The sequence below is a fragment of the Astyanax mexicanus genome, chromosome 17 (genome assembly GCF_023375975.1).
Source record: "Astyanax mexicanus isolate ESR-SI-001 chromosome 17, AstMex3_surface, whole genome shotgun sequence".
Taxonomy (NCBI): Eukaryota; Metazoa; Chordata; class Actinopteri; order Characiformes; family Acestrorhamphidae; genus Astyanax; species Astyanax mexicanus.
Genome location: NC_064424.1, coordinates 26107236 through 26125750, shown reverse-complemented (window position 1 = coordinate 26125750; position 18515 = coordinate 26107236). Strand labels below are relative to the sequence as shown.

At 35.4% G+C, this 18515-nt stretch overlaps 2 protein-coding genes across 4 annotated transcripts in view; both read right to left on the bottom strand.

Moving 5' to 3' along the window:
- Window positions 1–18515, bottom strand: part of LOC107197812 (zinc finger protein 501) — a 68383-nt gene that overhangs the window by 3462 nt on the left and 46406 nt on the right. Inside the window, exons 1-2 of one of the 3 annotated variants that reach the window (XM_022676419.2) lie at window positions 16451–16527; window positions 15657–15699 (exon numbers count right to left, since the gene is read on the bottom strand). The exons of the other annotated variants lie outside the window; for them this stretch is intronic. The gene's annotated coding sequence lies outside the window, so the exon portion shown is untranslated. Of the gene's footprint in view, window positions 1–15656; window positions 15700–16450; window positions 16528–18515 lie in introns of those variants that run through there. 3 annotated transcript variants of the gene reach the window in all.
- rpl28 (ribosomal protein L28) overlaps window positions 1–18515 on the bottom strand; it is a 92135-nt gene that overhangs the window by 55481 nt on the left and 18139 nt on the right. The window lies entirely within an intron of this gene.

Sequence of the window (18515 nt, the reverse complement as noted above, 5' to 3'; positions counted from 1 at the left end):
AACATGCTCTTAATAATCTGTTTTCAGGAGAGATAAGTGTGTAGATTAATCCAGGGCTCCTCAGGACAAGTATTTGCAGCTACTGGACATTAGTGTGAATCGTGCATTTAAAGTGGCGCTCTGAGCTGAGTGGAAGGCTTGGGTGAAAAGTGCGAGAAACACATTAACAAAACAGGTGTGCCAAATTTAGATTCCCCTGCAGAATCAGACTTCCATTCTCGTGCACTCGTGTCATGTTAACATGTGTGCATTAGAGGTTACACCCACGCTGTCCGTTCTGGTGTGTAAATAAAACTTTATATATTTTATATATATTTATTTATATTTCAAGATATATAGCCAAACAGACTCTTGCAGTGCTAGTTTAGTTTTATATAAAGAAAGAAAGATGTGTGTTGCAGAACTAAATAATTTGTAGGACTGAACGCCTTTTAGCCATAATAATCGGTATTAGGAGAACATGTCAAACACAGCTTTAAACATCAAGTTTGGGAAGATCACAAGTTCACATCTGAATACCTGATGTTTAATTACATTTTTACACCTGCCAAAATTACACTCCCCTTCTGATCTCAGCACCCAAAGGTTTGAATAACTTCTCCTTTATTGTGATAGCAGATCTTGGTGAGGGTAACAGAAATAGTAAGCACTGGTACATCTATTATTTGCAATATAATAGAGCAGTAATATGGATTAAATTGTGTGTGCCTGAAGGGTAGTCGGATTCTGCAGGGGGGTCAGATTTCGGCACAACACCTTTTGCATGCAAAAAGCAAGTTTTGCTCAAGATCCTTACGGCGTGGAGCAGTGCAAAAAAATTCAGCCCCATTGAGAATACGCCAGTGCATTGTAAAAATAAAATAGTTGACTTCGAAATATTATAAGAAACGTTTTAATGTAAGCTGTAATGCAGTGTCCATATTTTGCAGTGAAGACGTAGCTACCAGTAGCCTAGCCTTCTGCTCCCCCTCCGTCCAGTCGGTAGAGTGTGCGGTACTCAGCAGAGGTAATCTGTTGAGCTTATATTTTCTTTGTAACTGGTTTTGAAGAAATTACATTTAACAATACCATTTGTACTATCCCAAACATTTATATCAGGCTTACAAATTAATTATACGAAAAGGATAACTGTTTTAGTGTAATATCATAATATTAATGTCCTACATGTTACAATTACATTTGGTCACATACAAACTGATTTAACCTATTGGAATAAATTATCAGATAGATCAAATGTTCTTATATACATTTTTATATTACTCTTTTTTCCCTAATTTTTACAGTGTACAATTGCTTACAATATTAAACCTCTGTTTTTTGTAACTACCTTTAATAGTAGGGGACTGCAGGGGACAGACTTTTTTTAAGAAAATGTTCATTGTTTTACATTGTTTACACTTCAGAAAAATATATAATTTTCCTTTCTTTTTTAAATCTCGTGAAAAAACGAATTCTGATCTCAGTATTGTGAATAGAATCGTGAGCGGAGTGTATTGTTACACATCTAATTTGCAGGTAATGTTACATGGGCAGGATGCAGCAGCAGTAGCATTACAGTTTGTCGTGGTTAGGCTGTATTTATCAGTGCTGTCAACAGATGATAATTAATCCAAAGTAGAGTCTCTGGAATCCTCATTCAGCTCGTCTGAATTTCCTAATTTTCTACCATTTTATAGCTTCAAATTTTCCAAAGAGTATAAGTGAAAGTTTGTTTTTACTAACTTACTTTCTACTAACGACTGTGAGTCACTCACTGCACAGCTCACAGTAACTTAAATTTAAACATGGAGCTTTGGTGATGTTATGCATAGTAAACAGATGTGACTGTCAATGTACTGATACTCTTAGAACTAGTTAAGAGACCCAAAGCTCCCCTTAACCCCTAAAAAACTGAGAATATGCCTGAGTATTTAAGACTAATGAGCTAAGCAGCCTACAGTTAATGAATTTATTAAGAAGGAGAATCACAGACATGTTCAATTTAGTTCAACAACATAAATAAACTACAAGTACAGTAGAAGAAACTCCACTGTTTAAACAGGTATGTAGATGAGGGTTTTACACATTATTTAAGCAACCGGGCACAGAGTTTAGTCAGAACTGAAGTGTCTGTCCGTATCTACTGAACCATGATCCGGTTTATCTGCAGTGTGAATACACTTTCCTGGATGGTTCGGATTATTCACATCAATTACAGGAAGCCAAGACAGTATTTAAACAAACCAGAGGAAAATAGAATTGGTTTCGACTTCACTTTAGTGCTGAGCGATATGGGAAAAATCATATATCACGATATGGATTTTTTTAATATCACGATTACGATATATATCACGATATACCACATTTGAGTATGTTTTTTTTTAGTTTCAGTTAAGGAGAACTTTCACTTTCAGGTAATAGTATATATAAAATAAAAATAGTATTAAAAAACAGAGTACTACATCACAGACTATTTACTGTAGCCCAACCCAGCCAAGGAAAGTGATGAGAAATCTCCGGTTGGTCCGGGCAGAGTGATCAAAGTATCCTGCTATTTAAAAGAATTAAAAATTAATAACAATAATACTATAGTTCTGCATACTAGTAGACCTATCGCGATAACTATGTTATCGACTTATCGTAGGATAATTATTTTTATCGCGATAATTTTGCCGACGTCGATAACAGCCGCGTGTTTCCGCGTGGATTTGTTTCAGGCCCCCAGCTTTCCCCTTCCAAAACGTGCCACCGGAAGTGTGCTGCTGAGGAATGAGAGGACCATTTGAGCAAAGCTGTCCATTCACTTGCATTCATTTCGGGGTGTCTTTGAACCAATAATAAATGTATTTCCAAGCCGTTTTCGATTATGACACAGCCCGTGTTCTTTTCTACAAAGAACGGATTTTCTGCCATTTGATCCACAAGATTAATAATCTGTTCATAGCTTTAGAAAATAACATTTTTATACAACTATGCTAACGATGACGTAAAAAGACAGCAACCCAAAATACCGTGTTGTAATGTTTGGAGAAGTTGCTCCTCTTAATTTAAAAGTACAGAGCTGATTGAATTAGAGCAGGGTCAAAGTAACCTCTTATTACGCTAATATAATACTACTACTAACAGTCATAATACATTGTAGATAGTAAGATAGTAGTAAATAGAAGTAAGATAGACTATGATAATTATAAAGTAAAGATATAACTATAATTTATATTACACATTTATTATTCTTATTACTGAGTTTCTAAATCCTTGTTATATAGATAAACTATGAATATTCTTCAGTAAATCCGTGGACTAATATTGGATATCAGTAATTCTATTTTTTATCTGCTGTTTATTCAATAAAAGCCCCATTATGGGACGGAATGGAGCTTTTCTCACAGTGGAGTAAATAGTTCTGTGCAGCTCTTATAAACAGTACGGCTGTTTGCACGGCACGCGGAAGATTCGCGTCATGCTGGCGTCTGCGCAATCTCTCACTTTCCCGGTTCACGCCCCACGAGAAGCCGATCAGGAAGTGACACGATTGGCTTCACCTGGCTCCGTTGAAATCAGCGGGAATGGCTTGGTCCAGTTAATATACATGACAGTTGGGGTTGGATCTTTGGGGTTGGATCTTTGCCTGCCGGGAGACGGGCGGCAGTGGTGGGTCTGCGTGACGTCACCCGCCAGCCACTTTTTCATCGACCCGGCAGTGCCAGGCACGTACCCCGCAGTACTAAAAACTGACAGGGGGCTTGCTGACAGTACGCCGGCAGTTTTAAAAACTGTCAGGGAGCATGCTGACAGTATGCCGGCAGTTTTATAAACTGTCAGGTAGCTTCCTGACAGTATGCCGGCACTACTAAAAACTGTCAGGGAGTTTGCTGACAGTACGCCGGCAGTTTTAAAAACTGTCAGGGAGCTTGCTGACAGTACGCCAGCAGTTTTTATAAACTGTCAGGGAGCCTGCTGACAGTACGCCGGCAGTTTTAAAAACTGTCAGGGAGCCTGCTGACAGTACGCCGGCTGTTTTAAAAACTGTCAAGGAGCTAGCCAAGGATGGACTCTTTCATATGGAAGTGGACCTGTTTTGGCATTATGGAAAAATCATGAGAAATTTAATTTTAAGCATGAATAATAAAAATAAATAAATAATATAAAATAAACAATACAGTGAATTTTTCCCAAACTTGCAGGAGTCATAGCCTAGGACAGACTCTTTCAAATTGTAGAGATCATGAGATCATGAGAAATTTAATTTTAAACATGAATAAAATAATAATAATAATAATATAAAATAAACAATACAGTGAAATTTGCCCAAACTTGCAGAGGTGATAGCCTATGTTTTGGCATCAAATGCTAACAGTGGAACTGTTTTGGCATTATGGGAAAATCATGAGAAATTAAATGTTAAGCATGAATAAAAAATAAATTAATTAATATAAAATAAACAATACAGTGAAATTTGCCCAAACTCGCAGGAGTCATAGCCTAGGACAGACTCTTTCAAATGGTAGTGGATATATTTTGGCATTATTTGGCAAATCATGAGAAATTTAATTTTAAACATGCAAAATACAATTTTTTTATTAATATAAAATAAACCATACAGTGAAAATTGCCCACACTTGCAGAAGTGATAGTCTAGGATGGACTCTTTTACAAGGTACTGGATCTGTTTTGGTATTTTGGGAAACTCATGATAAATTTAATTTGAAGCATGGATTGAAAAAAGTAATAAACTCTCTCTTTCTCTCTTAAACACTGAAGGGATATTATATCAAATAGATAATGTACTGCACAAAATATACAGTGAGGTGAGTTATTTTAATCCGTTTTTTCTCGTTTCTGGGCTTAATGTATGTCTGAATTAATATAATAGACTGAAACGTGTCAGTCTCTGTGTTTTTTAAGCGTGCTCTACGCTCACGCGGCTGTTTACCGTAAAATCGCACGTATACGCGCATCAAAATTTAAAGCGCGGATGACTTGACTGAGAATTTCCGAAGCGCGGATAGCTTGACTCCGGTCTTACTGTCAGCAAGCTCCATGCATACCTGTCAAGTCTCCCGTTTTGGCCGGGAAACTACCGTATTTTACTCCTCTTTCCCGCCGTCCTCCCGTATTAGTATTTTCCCGTAAATTTCCCGTATTATATTAAAATAAAAAAATATATATTATTAAGGAGACAGGGCACTGACCGCTCTGTTTCTCTTAACCAATCGTGGAGCCGGTTCAATGAGAAAGTCCCGCCTTTTAGGAGAAACAGCCAATCAGGCAGCTAGTTGAAGCAGCTGATGTTAAAACATATATGGATATACAGCGATTTTTCTAAAAGAAAGGTAACGGTAGGCTAATCATGTAAACTGTGATGAGATTTTTCTGATAGCTGTTTAAGAATACTCGTCTCCGAGATAAAACACACAGATTAAACCTTTTAAAATAAAAAAATTACAGCTTGTGACTCAGTTTAACTAGAAATGTGGAGAGGACCGAAATTAACTGAACTAATCAGGGGTGGAGTGATCAAAAGAAAGAAGTATTAATTAAAAATTATTGTGTTGGCCCCTTAGGACTAATTTTTACTGATGGAACATATCTGGTCCATGTCCTTTTAGTAAAAGCTCATGATACTATGTTTAGGTCACCAACAGTCATTTTGCAAAATTTGTGCAACCTTTGTTCAATTTTAAATCCATTAAATAAATAAAAAATATATCATATAAAAGAGTGCATTTATTACAAAAAAGTTTTTGAAATTTAAAAAAAAAGAAAAGGATTTTTTATTTGGCTGTATTAAAAGAATGACATATGTAGGAATGTCCACAACATTTCAGATTCTGATAATCTACTTGTAGTGTGTAAGTGGTTCACTTGTGGTTATTTTATTTTTTTTGTAAACCTGTCTTAAAATGTAAGGGATACTGAACCTTCGTTGGGCTGGTGGGACGGCTTTAAGCGTACAGAGGAAAATATCCCTTATTTTTAAATCTAAAACTTGACAGGTATGGCTCCATGACAGTTTTTAAAACTGCCGGCGTACTGTCAGCTAGCCCCCTGACGGTTTTTAAAACTGCCGGCATACTGTCAGGTAGCTCCTTGACAGTTTTTAGTACTGCCGGCATACTGTCAGCTAGCTCCCTGACAGTTTTTAATAGTGCCGGCATACTGTCAGCTAGCTCCCTGACCGTTTTTAGTACTGCCGGCATACTGTCAGCTAGCTCCCTGACCGTTTTTAGTACTGCCGGCATACTGTCAGCTAGCTCCCTGACAGTTTTTAATAGTGCCGGCATACTGTCAGCAAGATCCCTGACAGTTTTTAATACTGCCGGCGTACTGTCAGCTAGCTCCCTGACAGTTTTTAGTACTGCCGGGTACGTGCCTGACACTGCCGGGTCGATGAAAAAGTGGCTGGCGGATAACGTCACGAAGACCCACCACTGCCGCCCGTCTCCCGTCAGGCAGAGATCCAACCCCCTCTCGTTAATGATTTGTTTACATGAGAGAGCGAATACCGCTGTGCTGCTCTCTCTCGCCGGATCTGTCAGACAGCGACATCTATCGGTTAGGAACTGTAGTGCAGGCAGAGTTTATGCAGCAGGAAGAGTGAGCAGCGGCCACACACACACGCGCGCGCTCACACAGCGGGGAGTGTGTGTGTGTGTGGAGATGTGTTAGCTAGCGAACAGATTCGAGGCTATTTGGACTTTCTCAAAACTAAACAGCTTTCGAGAAAGTTTGAGGACGTTTAGGGACAGGCTGTGTTTTAAATCACCCGGTATGTTTACAATGTTTCACAACAGTGGCAATACTACTAACCTGAGATCTTATTTAATGCACAACCATCCAGCTCAATTCATCTAGCTGAATATTGAATATAAAAATTGTTTCCCCAGAGAGATCCTGCCCTAAGCTCCACAGGGTAAACATGCTGGTGTTTCTTGCCCAGAATTTGTCTGACAGTTACATAAAAAAATACATTTATAGCAAGAGCTCTGGCCTGCTGAGCTATCTTTGTGTCTTTGGTCATATGGACTAAGCTAATGTGTGTTTTACAGCATATACATATGGGTCAATGACGTATAAGATTTTCAACATGCCAATTTTAAAATACAAAAAATAAAAGTATTTGTTGCAATTGTTCAAAAATTTTAAATGTTGTGAACACAAACTCAAATTAAAATTTTAGATTGAGTGATTTTAATGTATTTTTATTCAGAAGAATTGGCCTTGGCCTTACAAAATGTCATTGTGGTGCGACTGTGATTTATGTTAAAATTAATAAATTTCCTTAATATACTTTATTTTTATTTTACAAATTCCCACTAATATAAGGTGTCTATAAATAAAGTATTTGCATAATTTTTTTAATTTTTGTAAATAATGATCTCAACTTTGTTCTTAGTGTCACAACCACTGGCTTTAATGTAGTTTAATTTAGTGTAATTTTTCCTGTAAATCCTATAAAACTGTTAAAATGTTTTTAAAATACCATTTACTTAAGCATACAGTATCAATAGTTAATATTTCAGCAACAGAAAATTGATACTTTATTTTAAATTTAATACAGTTTAATACTGTTATTATAGGCTGCACCACATGATGAGTGGTCGCTCCAAATGACAAAGTACCTTATCGTTACTATTTAATTATTTAAAGAGATCAATAAACAATAAATTAAACAAAATAAATAAATAAAAAACTGAATTCCTGTTTTCTATTTTTTCCCCAATTTCTCCCTAATTTACATAACCCATTACCCAACTCACTCATTACTAGTGATGCCCTGACACCAGGAGGGTGAGGACTAACGCTTGACTCCTCCGATACATGTGGAGTCAGACTCCGCCTCTTTTTGAACTGCTGCTGATGCAGCATTTTTCGAGTAGCATCACAGTTCCGAGGAAAGAGCAGCGACTCAGTTCTGATAAATCAGCTCACAGACGCAGCCATGTGCTGATCCACATCACCCTAGGAGTGATGAAGGGAAAAAGCACCATTTACTGTACCCACCCAGAGAGAGCAAGGCCAATTTTGCTCCCTCATGACTCCAGCAGCTGATGGCAAGCTGCATGACTCTGATTCGAACTGGCAATCTCCTGATCATAATGGCAGCGCTTAGCCCGCTGGACAACTCGGAGCCCTGATTTAAACCACATTCAATTAAAATATCAAAGATTTGTCATGAACACAAATGTTTCATAACGTTTTATTTGTTTGTTTTTGTTTACAAAAATCTCATCAGAATGTAATGTGTAAAGCATAAGTGTTATGATGTGTTGTAAGTGCAGCAAACATTATGACTTTGTTAAGAACATTTAATTCTAGAATTGAATAAACCAGGTTTGAGGGTGCTTTGTGTCAGTACCTAAACTATGTTGGAGAAAGCTTTCTAAAAGTTACTAGATGTTCTCAATTGTTACAATTGTTTTTTTGCTTGTTTCTGGTTGCACTTTAACCACAAATGGGAAATTTAAGTAAAAACTAAATAAATAAAAACTGGTTTAATCATTTCTTTATCAGTAAAAAAAAAAAATCAGGGCCATATTGGCCAGCTCTACATCATAATTTGTGCAGCATCAGAAGACAAAACCTGGTGAATCTTAAGGTGCTTCTAACAATAGTTGACCCTGATTTTTTGGCCAGCATCTCATCATAAATCTAATTGCTGCGGGATTAGAATTATGGCGAGCGGTTTTTACTTTGCTTGACAGCGGCATGTGGTAAAATAAATTAACATTAAAGGTTAATCTGAAATAGAAATACATAAAAGTTAAAAGACATGCTTAATTTTTTTGTTTTTGCATTTTTTTAATTATATTTTACAAAGATTAAAACATTATCTGTAATTTTGACTCAAAATGACTCAAATTACATTAAAATATTTTCCAAAAATACTAAAATATAGTACTTTATGTGTACAGGTCATTAACTAAATATACAAGCACAAAAAGTGACAATCTAGCCCATATATCTATCATGGAAAACACTCTGCAATTGTGGCACCACATGATGTTTTCAAGTTCAGTCAGAATTTACAGGCAGAGGATTAGCCACCTTAACAAAATAAGCTAACTTCCCACAAAAGGTCACTATGCAATTTATAAGCAAAATATATATTTGTAGAAATAACCTAATATTCATTCTTTTTTTGAGATCATACCACATGATATGCAAATGTGGCAACTACATACCAGCTGTTAAAAAGGTTATTTTTGATTAAATTTCCCTGGCAAACTGGTAAATTATATAACTTCCTGCATTTAAAAGGTCCCAAAATAGTAGTTTCTTAATGGTCGCACCACATGATATTCTATAAAATGGAGATTATGGGACACACTTTGCTTGTATATTATGTATGTTACTTTATTTTTTGAATAAGGGTTTGTTTAATATTTAGTGCAGTTTTCTTAGAACCCAGGGTGGGTGTACTTCATTTGTTTTTAATGGGCTTTTCAAAAACCCGCCTGTCACATTCTGTGGTAAATAAATCTGTTCAGACTCCCGCACGTTTTATTCTGTGTACATTTACCTCCTAAATATCACTGGATCCTCTGAATTTCGAGATCGTTTAAGAGTCGAAATAAGAAAAATGCTAACTTTAAGCTAATGCTACAGCGGAGTAAACTGACCTCCCAGCGCCGCTGCAGAGATTAGCAGGAGCAAAACTCCGGCCGCAACTATACAGCGTATTAAACACAGCTGAGCCAACTAAAACTAACTGCCATTACTGAGGATAGCTGAGAGTGTCACAGCATAAAATCACTAAAACAGGTCAGTGATACTCCAGAACCAGCTGAAACACGTTTTAACATTTGCCGTCATTACTATGCAGTGAAATAAACTGGTGTTTCTGGTTCGTCTTCCCTTAGTGAGGGCAGGTAATTAGTTGATTAGTTAGATGATTAGTTGATTATTTGGGTCAGGTGTTGTAATTAGTATAAACTAATGATATTTAATTACTAAATCCTGATCCTGAACTGAGAGCTACTTTCTCTTATTATCTGCCCTTTAAAGCTCTAACACAGACTCCACACTGTGCTGTGATGTCAGTTCAGCATTAGCTTAAAGTTAGCATTTTTTTCTGATTACTACCCTTAAACGATCTCCAAATTCAGAGGATCCAGTGATATTTAGGAGGTAAATGTAGACAGAATAAAACGTGCAAGGTTCTAAACAGACTTATTTACCACAGAATGTGACAGAGGCCAGTTTTTTAAAAGCCCATTCAAATGCCGTATTAGACTGCTTAGACACGTAAACCCAAAGGAGCCCCAAATATGGGCATAAACAACATGGCGCCAAGTACAAAATGACGACACGACTTCAGTGATCTATGTCTGCTCTTAATAATAAACAAATCCCACTGTGATTTTTGTGCTGATCCAAAATTTCAGCTCATCCGCGCGTTTAAAGCTCCGCAGGTGGATTAATGTCAGCATAAAAATCGCGTGCTTTTTCCTACAATATAAACCATTCAAACATGCGGCTGACCTCTCCGCACCGATTAAAAAAATCAGTGTCTGTCTGGCTTGAATTAGTTAGATACAGCTATTAAATGAATAAATCAACATTTATTGAAAAGACCAGTGATCCGTTATGTATGCTAAATAACAAAGAAGCTAGCAACACGCTAATAAGCTAATAAGAACATTTAATAAAAACAGAAAAATAGATATGAAATAGGAAAATAAAAAACCTAAAAGAAATATAATCTAACGAATTCTAAAAAAGCAGAACGAAATAGTGGACCCACAGGTAGAAAAAAAATAAATATTAGTAAATAAACGTAAAAAAAAAAAGTAAATAAACTGTGTCTGGGCCAGGAAAACAAACACAGAAATGAACAAAAACAACAGTTTAAGAGCCAATAAAGTGGTACTAATTTCAAAGCAGTAACTTAACAGACAGAATATAAAGCTTTACCAGCGCTATGAGACGCAACAACTATACAACAGGGGCCTCATGTACTAAAGGTGCGTACGCACAAAAACATGTACGCCATATTTCACGCTTACGGTCAGATGTACTTTAATTTGTAATTTGACTTGAACGTGAGAAAGTGCGTTCCCCCACGGAATTTTAGTTTCGGGCGTACGCATGTTTTTTTTGTACGTATGTAATGTGTTTTTGTAATTTGGCGACACTTAGAGGCGATTAATTGAAATGACAACTATTAGGATATCCTTTATGCACACATTGTAGTAAGCATTATTGGGTAAAATAAAGTAAATTAATCAGAACATTTCATTGGCTTACTGAAATAATTGTTCAACGTGTTTCCACTTAGCCTAGATTATATAAACATGCATAAAAGTTTGCGCTGGAGTTGTTGGAGATGGCAGCGTTGGCATTATTGGAAAAAATTACTAATGCCTGAATTAATTTTCTGTGACCAAAATGTTTTTTTGGCCAATGATGATTAGTGTCTACATTATTACAAGCTGAGTGCGTGACGGGTTGCTTCTTGGTAAGCAACTCATTTAAATAATTTAAATGAAAGCATTTATTATCCATCTTAGAATAATACATTTAAAACAAACATTAAAACTTTTCAGCTCTGAGCGTACGGAACATTCTAGTAGGAAGTCCTAGGAAGTCTAGTAGGAAGTCTTAGTACATGAGGCCCCAGAAGCAGCAGCAGCAGCAGCGTGACGGTTCTAGTGAAATAATTAAAATTATAATTAAAATTATTATATGGGGTAATACCCTATACCGCCATATAATCTGACGATGTATGACGGTATGAACAACTTCAATACTGCCCAACCCTAATTTGCATGAATAATTAATTAAAATTACGATATAAACGATAGGGACACTTTTCTATCGTCCCCACCATATATGAAGATATGTTTATGTATATGAAGTGCTGTGCGATATGAAGAAATAAACGATAGGGACACTTTTCTATTGTCCCCACCATATATATCTTCATATCGCACAGCACTACATCCCTTGGTGTACAAAACTTAAGACTGAGGCTATGACCAAAATGGCTCCCTACTCCCTCATTAGTGTTGCGCCATGTAGGGAGACACTATGTAGTTCACTAAGTAGTGGTAAAACAGGAGTGAATTCAGACACTACTAATCATTATCATGCGCCAGCGCCGGTCGCATAAACACATGCAGGTGATCCGTGTTTAAAAAACTTCATAAACACACTGAACTGAGCTCTGAATTAAAGTTAGTGAAGCTCTGAACTGATCATGAAGTAATTTATCTGCTTGTTATATTTACGCTGTTTAAAAGATATTCCTCACATTACTGAACTAAGTTACATGAAAAAAAAATGAAATTAACAGCATATACCGGCTCACAGTGTTGCCAGATTGGGTGGTTTCATGCCTAATGTCGAGTTGCGTCTGAAATTGTCTGGAGAAAGCGCTGTGATTTGACGGGTGAACAAAACTACAAAGTGTTAGGAGTTTGGGAATTGAACTCATCAGTGTTTTAGTTAGATATCTAACCTGGCAGAGACAGAGCTTCCTGCTGATGGAAATTTGAATAAGCTGTGTTAATGTTCGTTATTATATGTGAGTATTTCTTTCATTGCTTGCAAGACTATTTTTATGTACCGTTTTTACTTTTTGTGGTTTGTGTATCCAATGAAAAAAAGCACAAAACACATAATACAAACATGCAGATAAACTCATTTAAATATCGTTTTTGTAATTAGTGATATTTCAGATATTTAAGGTATTTTATTTAGGATCATGTTGGAATAAACCCTGTAATATTGTTAATATGATGAACATCAGCTGTTTGGGTGGTTTTCTCAGTATTTTGTCGGATTTGAAACACGTTTTACCCAGTGAATTGGTTTTATCTGAATCCCACTGTAACAATCTGGCAAAGAAAGGAAGAAAAAAAAAAATAAGAAAAGAAAGAAGCCAGAGGAATTGCCAAAATAATAATAATAAAAAGAAAACATTACACAGTCATCTCATCCTTTGAAAAGATTGCAAAAATATTATAAATTTTCTATTTATTTATTTTGTATTTAGCATTATTTAAATTAAATTGTAATGCTTTAAAACATTTAAGGTTCTACCAATTTTTTTATTTAATGAGGGGCCCATTGACTTAATAGTTTGCAAATATATTTTAAAATCAGAGTTTATAAAAGATATATAAGATGGCAGTTGTTTTGAGTTTTTAGCTTTATGTATGTAATATTTTGCTAAGATTATAATAAGGTTGATAAATGATTCATTACAATTAAATAGAGGGTTATTAATAATTGAAAGAATATAGTGACTTTCAAGAGGAACTTCTTTACCAATTTTCTTCCCTAAATTCCAAAATATATCAACCCAAAAAGAGTAGGTATAAACACATTAAAAAAATAAATGATCAATTGTCTCATTACAGTTTTTACAGAAGCTGCAATTTTCAGAGATGGAAACAAATCGACTTACTCTAGCATTAACTGGGGTACATCTGTGCACAATCTTGAAAATAACATCTTTTATTTTGTTGTTAATAAAATATTTATGTGGCAAAGCCCAAATCAAATGCCCCCTAACCCTGGAAATATATGTAGTAGTGTTTAAATAACACGTCTTTTGGATTGAATATTTAATATGTTGTTTATTCAATTTTGTATCTAATATGTCAATCCCTTCTATATATAAACTATGATCTATGGATAAAGTGGCATCAGAATACCAAAAGTTGCCTTTAAGTAGGGTAAAAGAATCCATTTGGAATAGCCTTGCAAACTTTACTATATTGTGTTTCTGAACCGATGTTTCTTTCTTGGCACAGAAATTTGAAAAAAGAAAGCAAAACACCATTTTTGTTAAGTAAATATTGAATAGAATATATACCCTTTCCAAATAACGATTGAGAAAATAACGTTTTCTTGTTAAGGGAAATATATATATAGATTTTGTATGGACATTTGAGTAAACAATTAAGACCACCTAGCTTATTAAACATTAGGTTTGGAATGGCATACCAAATACATGAGGGATTTTTAAAACAATTTTTAATTCCAAATATTAAACCTTTTTTGTATCTTGTTAATGATATCCATATAGTTTTGTTCACTCCTATTTTTCTGATTTTTAGAAATGACAATTCCTAAATATATTATTGTTTTTTAAAAAGGATTTTAACAATTGATTTAAAATCATCAACTTTTAAAGAAAAAGTTCACACTTGTTTAGATTAAGACATAAACCTGAATATTTTGAAAAGGTTTGGACGGCTTTAAGAGCATGGACAATTTCAAATTTGTTATCTACAAAGAGAGTTGTATAGTCAGCTAGCTGAGAAATTTTTCTCTCTCAATCACCAATAGTAATGTCCTTAAAAGGGCTTTGGTCAATTCATAATGCAAGAACCGTGGTGGACAAAATAAAAATTAAAGGGGTAACTGGGCAACCTTGATGAATACCTCTTCTAATACAGAATCATGAAGTCATCCCATTACACATCTTAACTGAACTATTGATATCATTATAGAGGGTCTTCACCATTTGGATAAACGACTCTCCTAAATTGAAAAATTGCATCGTATCAAAAATAAAGTTGTGGTTTAAGGTCTCAAAAGCTTTATGAAAATCTAAGAACAGAATATATGGTTCATTAAGTAAAAACTCTTGATAATAAGGTCCAAAATTAGCCGGATATTGTTTGAAATGTTGCGTTCTTTTAAGAACCCGTTTTGGGATTCACTATTTATGTTATTAAGACCCGATTTAAATCTCTTAGCCAAAACAGAAGCAATTATTTTATAATCATTGTTTAGTAAAGTAATAGGGCGCCAATTTTCTATCAAGAGATGGTCTTTTTTTTTTGCCTTTGGAAGAGTAATAATTCCTTGTTTTATAGTGGGAGACAGTTCTCCTGCCTCAAAGGACTCTACATATACAGCTGAAAGGAATTTTGAGATTTTTCCTTTAAAAATTTTATAAAACTCAGAGGTTAAGCCATCATTTCCTGATGATTTATTGTTTTTCAATCTGTTAATGCTATCTTCAATTTCTTCTAATGTTAATGGTTTTGAACATTCCAATTTGCTAAAATCTGCTAAAAGGGTATCTTTAAGGACACTAAATAAATCTGCATTATTATGTTGAGTATCACTGTTGTACAGATTACTAAAAAAATTAACCTACTTTGAGATTTTTTTTCAAGGCCAAAAAAATATTTACTGTTTTTTTTATACCAGTTTCCAGGCATTTTTGCCTTGATCTAACAAAAGCACTTTTGGCTTTTCCTTCATAAGTAAGATTAAGTTCCATTTGTAGGATATTACGTTCGAATTGCCCCTTACGATTCGGACACTCAAAGAAAAATGGCTGACATACTCAATAGTGCCCTAACTAGTAAACAGGGAGCCTTTTCGTTCACAGCCTGAGAATTCATTTATTTACTGTAACAGTAGATTAACCCTTATTTATAAACAGAAACAAATGGAATTTGAGGACACATAAGTATAGAGAGATGCAGCCCACGGAGATGTAACTGCAGTGTAAAACAAAAACTAACCGAAAAAAAATTAACGTTACACAGTATAACAAAGACACGAACATTGCTGCGGTGTGTGTTCCGGACTTTTAGCCGGATCCTGGATGAAGCTGCTGCTGTTTAAATGCTGCACTTCTGATGTAGTTTCTGTGTTTGTAGTAGTAAATGTAGAAAAGCGTGTGGAAGAGTGGAACTTCTACATACCTTCTACAGTTCAGCTGATCCTGATCCTCCACAGAAGGGCAACCTAAGACCAGCAATGTGAAGACAGCAACATTAAGTTCGACGGAAACAGGAAGTGCGTGTTTCAAAATAAAAGACCCAAAGCGGTTAATACATTTTCAGTTAATGTTAGACAAAATGCAATTTTAATATCCCTAGGCTACACTACTATTATAATATTTGAAAACACACCGTAGTGTTATATATGAAAAAATACGTAGAAAAATAGTGTATAGAAAAATAATATACTCATTATGTGTGTGAAGGAGGGGGTTATGCTTATTCAGTGTAGGTCGGCTTATATACATATATATCTTCGCCCGTCCAATCTCTCCACATTTTCCATCGTGTACATGAAAAATAAATGTTAAAAGTAGAAGGAAAATGACTAGCTCTGTTTTAGTTTCTGTAACAACGACATAGCCTGAGAGCTCGATGCAACAATGTAGTTTTGTTTACTAATATTTTAGAATGGCTCTAAAAGCAGTTTTTCTATCTTTTCTACACACGTCATGTATTTCGCTTCATTATACTAATTGATAAGTGATTTACATATTAAACACATTACATGTTAAATAGTTCAGTAAAAAAAATCTTTATGACCAAAAACAAGATCTGCTTTAATATTTTATTTTTGAGCCAATATTAAAAGCAAAAATAATGAGCTGGGGGCTGTTCCACGAAGCGAGCTAACTCAGTGAGCATTTTACTCAAATTTCGGTTCCAAGACTTAAGCCTCGTCCAGTTACTATAGCAACATATACGTTTATCCAAACCTGCTCTGTCCCAGGCTAGAGTTGAGGCTTAGCTTAGCAGCAACGCTTCTATCGGATGAGCCGTGTGACGCCATAGCCTTGCGGGTGGGAAACAAAATCCAGGAACAAGGTTCCGCCACGGTTTTATCCAATGGATTGCAGTGGATGCAGCATATCATATAATATTTGTATACATTTAATCGAGTATTGTACTGTATTGGAAATGTGTCTGCACACTGCAATTCAATAGTTTAATCTTAACAAATTCGGGACAGTGTAAAATGAAATCCAGTATTTAATCGCAGTTATTTTCCACAAAGATATATTTGCATAAACTCTATATCACAAAAACACTTTTATTTGTATTAATGATGCCCGGGTACTTTAGATGAAGTTCCTTTTAAGTATATTTGTAATCCCATAATTCATGTTCCGATTTATTCAAGTGGTTATAAATTCATAATTTCACATATGTGATCATATTTGTTTAATATATATCATATAGATATTGGTTAACTTAATGATGTAAGAAGTGAATGGATATAGAAAACTACCTTACCTATATTTGCATTCAGGTGATATAAATTGGCTAAAATTGTTGGCTATAAAAAGAGCAGCCAACATTGAAGGCTGTAGGCCAGGGGTGTCCACGGATTTGCGGCCCGTTTCTTTTTTGGAGTGGCCTGGGAGGTATTTTAGAAATAAAGTGATAGTTGGTCCGCTATTAAGCAGTTTTTTATAATGTGTGGTTCAAAGTTTGAACGCTAGGTGTCGCTATCACATAAACCCAATGTAAACCGTGTCATATGTGTCATACGCCAACATTAATGTTCCTGAGCTTTTTGGAGAATATGGCAACTCCAAAGAAATGGAGAATAGACAGCAAATGCAGAAAATTTCAGGCACGTTGGGAAAATGATTATTTTTTTATTGAGTTTAGAGAAAGTGTGAATGGTTAATATGTCACGAATTAGTTGCTGTAATGGAGTATAATATTAAGAAATATTATTAAATATATTAAGAAATATATTAGAAATCTTAGTTTTCACAACACTGTCAACGATAGATTAAAAGGTAACTCAAGTAAAATGATGTGTAAATGATAGTAATCAAGAAAATGAATGTATTATTATAAATAGTATATTTCATTATTTGTTGTATTACATAATCTCTGGCCCCCAACAAGAAAAGTTTGGACACTCCTGCTGTAGGTAGTGATTGATAATGGCATGCCCATTTGAAGACAATCCAGTAGATGAGGGAGCACGTTTAGTGTGCAGAGCTTTCAGGCTACCAGCTCCAATGTCATTCCGGGACAGAACAGATCCACTGTGAAATATAAAGCTATCAAATATACAATAAAGGTTATAATGAATTCTATAATAATAAAATGTAATATCTGAGAAACAACTGAACCTACCCTGAACGTAAGGCTCTGTTGCATGGGGACAGACAGGATCAGATTATGTCCCTCCCTCAATTCCTGCATTGATGGGAGGTCTGAGGGCGAGACTAGGTCTTCTGCAGGAGTGAGGGCTGCAGAGGAGGCCCACCACCAGTAGCAGCTATAGCTCTTTTCTTTCTGGTTGCTACAATATGTCATGCAGTTAATTTATATCATAATATACACTAAAATATGTACTTTAACATTTTCCTGCACATTAGACAAACCAATTGGAATTGCACTTACCATTCGGGTATATTTTTATATTTAACCTTGACCTGCTGCCGTGTTCTTTTTACTCCCGCCATGTTGCTTCTAAATCAGGATGTAATTAGCAATTTTATTAATGAATGGATTAATTTCTGCCAGGCAGCTTCTCTGGCTTTAATAATACATAAAGTGTTCCCTTTCCTTGTAATTATGTCTTTATATGTATCAAATAGACAAATAAGTAACTCCTGTTCAGCAGGAGAGAAAGAAGCAGCGCGTTTCTCAAACTCTTTCAAAATTGTTCTCGCCTTTTCAGGACTCGATGAATGAGACGAGGCTGTATAAATACTGTGTGCACGCGCATAAGCCTTGATTACAAATGCCTGGCTTGAATTAGTGGGAACAGGCTGAGTCTGGATTTCGTTAGTGAAA